The 5,620-nt window shown below is 42.0% G+C and overlaps 1 long non-coding RNA gene across 1 annotated transcript; it reads left to right on the top strand.

The window, feature by feature from the left end:
- Positions 1-2,827: 2,827 nt before the first annotated feature.
- On the top strand, positions 2,828-5,289 carry LOC127923599 (uncharacterized). Its single transcript, XR_008114800.1, has 4 exons — positions 2,828-3,322; positions 3,791-3,880; positions 3,937-4,054; positions 5,134-5,289. It is a non-coding gene; the product is annotated as an uncharacterized LOC127923599 (long non-coding RNA).
- Positions 5,290-5,620: the final 331 nt, after the last annotated feature.

Here is a 5,620-nt window from a genome sequence, read left to right as displayed (position 1 = left end):
CATTTCAGAAACCGGCTGATCTTTCCGTCCGTCCGGTCATCACCAGATTAGTAGAACAAGGAACATTCAGACCAGTGGGGACATTTCTCCAGTCCCCACAGGGAAAGGGCTATTTTACACTCAGGGATTAGGTTTAAGGTTACAATAAGGGTTAGGTGTTAAGTTTAGAGGTTTAGAGGTTACGGTTAGGTTCAGAGGTTTAGAGGTTACGGTTAGGTGTTAGGTTCAGAGGTTACGGTTAGGTTCAGAGGTTACGGTTAGGTTCAGAGGTTACGGTTAGGTTCAGAGGTTACGGTTAGGTTCAGAGGTTACGGCTAGGTTCGGAGGTTACGGCTAGGTTCGGAGGTTACGGTTAGGTTCAGAGGTTACGGTTAGGGAGGGGTGAAAATGAAAAGAGGGGAGGGACACCACTGAGCTAACAGCCTGACGGGGCTCTCCAGCTGAAAAACAGGGGAGGGACACCACTGAGCTAACAGCCTGTCGGGGCTCTCCAGCTGAAAAACAGGGGAGGGACACCACTGAGCTAACAGCCTGACGGGGCTCTCCAGCTGAAAAACAGCCGTGGGAAGTCTTTTGTTGACCCAAAATGTTTGAAACGAACTGCATATTAAAATAAATATTAAAAGTGATAACAATTCCCTCCCAGCCCCAGACCACCGCATTTAGTATCCTCACGTCCGGACACATGGGACTCACCCTAAGTAGGGGAAAGAGAAAAGCGCTTGGTCAGGACCCTGGCTGGAATAAGGCTTCATTAAAACAGGCTAACGGCTCTCAGTGGATCAATGAGGCCTAAAACTAGCTCATTAAAAGAGTTTTAACTCATTAAACCAATAAAATGTTGACTGTGGACTGGCCGGAGAGATCTTTAGCCAATCAGAGTAGGGCTCCTCTAGTAAGTTTGACTCTCACACCGAGGTGTGTGGTGTGTCATGACTGATGGTGATACCATACAGACCCAGTTACAGACCAGTTACAGACCCTGTTACAGACCAGTTACAGACCCAGTTACAGACCAGTTACAGACCCTGTTACAGACCCTGTTACAGACCAGTTACAGACCCTGTTACAGACCCAGTTACAGACCAGTTACAGACCCTGTTACAGACCCTGTTACAGACCCTGTTACAGACCAGTTACAGACCCTGTTACAGACCCTGTTACAGACCCCGTTACAGACCAGTTACAGACCCTGTTACAGACCAGTTACAGACCCGTTACAGACCCTGTTACAGACCCTGTTACAGACCCTGTTACAGACCAGTTACAGACCCTGTTACAGACCCAGTTACAGACCAGTTACAGACCCTGTTACAGACCCTGTTACAGACCCTGTTACAGACCAGTTACAGACCCTGTTACAGACCCTGTTACAGACCCCGTTACAGACCAGTTACAGACCCTGTTACAGACCAGTTACAGACCCCGTTACAGACCCTGTTACAGACCCGTTACAGACCCGTTACAGACCAGTTACAGACCCTGTTACAGACCAGTTACAGACCAGTTACAGACCCGTTACAGACCCTGTTACAGACCAGTTACAGACCCTGTTACAGACCTGTTACAGACCAGTTACAGACCAGTTACAGACCAGTTACAGACCCTGTTACAGACCAGGTTACAGACCCTGTTACAGACCAGGTTACAGACCCAGTTACAGACCCTGTTACAGACCAGTTACAGACCCTGTTACAGACCAGTTACAGACCCTGTTACAGACCAGTTACAGACCCTGTTACAGACCCTGTTACAGACCAGTTACAGACCAGGTTACAGACCAGGTTACAGACCCTGTTACAGACCAGGTTACAGACCCTGTTACAGACCAGGTTACAGACCCTGTTACAGACCCTGTTACAGACCTGTTACAGACCAGTTACAGACCCTGTTACAGACCCTGTTACAGACCAGTTACAGACCCTGTTACAGACCAGTTACAGACCCTGTTACAGACCCCGTTACAGACCCTGTTACAGACCCTGTTACAGACCAGTTACAGACCATGTTACAGACCCTGTTACAGACCCTGTTACAGACCCTGTTACAGACCCTGTTACAGACCCTGTTACAGACCAGTTACAGACCCTGTTACAGACCAGGTTACAGACCCTGTTACAGACCCTGTTACAGACCCTGTTACAGACCAGTTACAGACCTGTTACAGACCCTGTTACAGACCCTGTTACAGACCCTGTTACAGACCAGGTTACAGACCCTGTTACAGACCAGTTACAGACCCTGTTACAGACCAGGTTACAGACCCTGTTACAGACCCTGTTACAGACCAGGTTACAGACCAGTTACAGACCAGTTACAGACCAGTTACAGACCAGTTACAGACCAGTTACAGACCCTGTTACAGACCCGGTTACAGACCAGGTTACAGACCCAGTTACAGACCAGGTTACAGACCCAGTTACAGACCCTGTTACAGACCAGTTACAGACCAGTTACAGACCCTGTTACAGACCAGTTACAGACCAGGTTACAGACCCTGTTACAGACCCAGTTACAGACCAGGTTACAGACCAGTTACAGACCCTGTTACAGACCCTGTTACAGACCAGTTACAGACCAGGTTACAGACCCTGTTACAGACCAGGTTACAGACCAGTTACAGACCCTGTTACAGACCAGTTACAGACCTGTTACAGACCCTGTTACAGACCAGTTACAGACCTGTTACAGACCTGTTACAGACCCTGTTACAGACCAGTTACAGACCCTGTTACAGACCAGTTACAGACCCTGTTACAGACCCGGTTACAGACCCGGTTACAGACCCTGTTACAGACCAGGTTACAGACCCTGTTACAGACCAGGTTACAGACCATGTTACAGACCCCGTTACAGACCAGGTTACAGACCCTGTTACAGACCCAGTTACAGACCAGTTACAGACCCTGTTACAGACCAGTTACAGACCAGGTTACAGACCCTGTTACAGACCCAGGTACAGACCAGGTTACAGACCCTGTTACAGACCCTGTTACAGCTGGCGCTCAATATTATACAGCTATTATTTCATGAATGTGTGAAACGATAACTGGCTGAAGGGGAGTCGGTGACAACAGGAGCTGTCCCCCAAACGGCACTCTAATTCCTAGATAGTGCTGTTCACTACTTTAGACCAGAGGGTGAATACGTTGTCGGGATGCATCCCAGAGTGTTTTAAGCGGCTCGGGAGGCCGGCAGATGGGTCAGACTAAAGCTGATGATACACTGGCAGAATTCCAGAGCAACGTTGCCAGCAATGAACAGATGAGAGGAGGTTGTCCCCTTTCTGTAGGTATATGTTTTATTACTCCTCTCTCTGTAGGTATATGTTTTATTACTCCTCTCTGTAGGTATATGTTTTATTACTCCTCTCTGTAGGTATATGTTTTATTACTCCTCTCTCTGTAGGTATATGTTTTATTACTCCTCTCTCTGTAGGTATATGTTTTATTACTCCTCTCTCTGTAGGTATATGTTTTTATTACTCCTCTCTCTGTAGGTATATGTTTTATTACTCCTCTCTCTGTAGGTATATGTTTTATTACTCCTCTCTCTGTGGGTATATGTTTTATTACTCCTCTCTGTAGGTATATGTTTTATTACTCCTCTCTCTGTAGGTATATGTTTTATTATGTTTTATTACTCCTCTCTCTGTAGGTATATGTTTTATTACTCCTCTCTCTGTAGGTATATGTTTTATTACTCCTCTCTGTAGGTATATGTTTTATTACTCCTCTATATGTTTTATTACTCTCTGTAGGTATATGTTTTATTACTCCTCTCTCTGTAGGTATATGTTTTATTACTCCTCTCTCTGTAGGTATATGTTTTATTACTCCTCTCTCTGTAGGTATATGTTTTATTACTCCTCTCTCTGTAGGTATATGTTTTATTACTCCTCTCTGTAGGTATATGTTTTATTACTCCTCTCTGTAGGTATATGTTTTATTACTCCTCTCTCTGTAGGTATATGTTTTATTACTCCTCTCTGTAGGTATATGTTTTATTACTCCTCTCTCTGTAGGTATATGTTTTATTACTCCTCTCTCTGTAGGTATATGTTTTATTACTCCTCTCTGTAGGTATGTTTTATGTTTATGTTTTATTACTCCTCTCTCTGTAGGTATATGTTTTATTACTCCTCTCTCTCTGTAGGTATATGTTTTATTACTCCTCTCTCTGTAGGTATATGTTTTATTACTCCTCTCTGTAGGTATATGTTTTATTACTCCTCTCTCTGTAGGTATATGTTTTATTACTCCTCTCTGTAGGTATATGTTTTATTACTCCTCTCTGTAGGTATATGTTTTATTACTCCTCTCTCTGTAGGTATATGTTTTATTACTCCTCTCTGTAGGTATATGTTTTATTACTCCTCTCTGTGGGTATATGTTTTATTACTCCCTCTCTGTAGGTATATGTTTTATTACTCCTCTCTCTGTAGGTATATGTTTTATTACTCCTCTCTCTGTAGGTATATGTTTTATTACTCCTCTCTGTAGGTATATGTTTTATTACTCCTCTCTGTAGGTATATGTTTTATTACTCCTCTCTGTAGGTATATGTTTTATTACTTCTCTGTAGGTATATGTTTTATTACTCCTCTCTCTGTAGGTATATGTTTTATTACTCCTCTCTGTAGGTATATGTTTTATTACTCCTCTCTCTATGTTTTATTACTCCTCTCTGTAGGTATATGTTTTATTACTCCTCTCTCTGTAGGTATATGTTTTATTACTCCTCTCTGTAGGTATATGTTTTATTACTCCTCTCTGTAGGTATATGTTTTATTACTCCTCTCTGTAGGTATATGTTTTATTACTCCTCTGTAGGTATATGTTTTATTACTCCTCTCTGTAGGTATATGTTTTATTACTCCTCTCTGTAGGTATATGTTTTATTACTCCTCTCTGTAGGTATATGTTTTCTGTAGGTATATGTTTTATTACTCCTCTCTGTGGGTATATGTTTTATTACTCCTCTCTGTAGGTATATGTTTTATTACTCCTCTCTCTGTAGGTATATGTTTTATTACTCCTCTCTGTAGGTATATGTTTTATTACTCCTCTCTGTAGGTATATGTTTTATTACTCCTCTCTGTAGGTATATGTTTTATTACTCCTCTCTCTGTAGGTATATGTTTTATTACTCCTCTCTCTGTAGGTATATGTTTTATTACTCCTCTCTCTGTAGGTATATGTTTTATTACTCCTCTCTGTAGGTATATGTTTTATTACTCCTCTCTGTAGGTATATGTTTTATTACTCCTCTCTGTAGGTATATGTTTTATTACTCCTCTCTGTAGGTATATGTTTTATTACTCCTCTCTGTAGGTATATGTTTTATTACTCCTCTCTCTGTAGGTATATGTTTTATTACTCCTCTCTGTAGGTATATGTTTTATTACTCCTCTCTGTGGGTATATGTTTTATTACTCCTCTCTGTAGGTATATGTTTTATTACTCCTCTCTGTAGGTATATGTTTTATTACTCCTCTCTCTGTAGGTATATGTTTTATTACTCCTCTCTGTAGGTATATATGTTTTATTACTCCTCTCTCTGTAGGTATATGTTTTATTACTCCTCTCTGTAGGTATATGTTTTATTACTCCTCTCTGTA

Source organism: Oncorhynchus keta, unplaced genomic scaffold (genome assembly GCF_023373465.1).
Source record: "Oncorhynchus keta strain PuntledgeMale-10-30-2019 unplaced genomic scaffold, Oket_V2 Un_contig_30154_pilon_pilon, whole genome shotgun sequence".
Taxonomy (NCBI): Eukaryota; Metazoa; Chordata; class Actinopteri; order Salmoniformes; family Salmonidae; genus Oncorhynchus; species Oncorhynchus keta.
The sequence above is the reverse complement of the archived record's forward strand: the minus strand, read 5'-3'. Positions and strand labels throughout refer to the sequence as shown.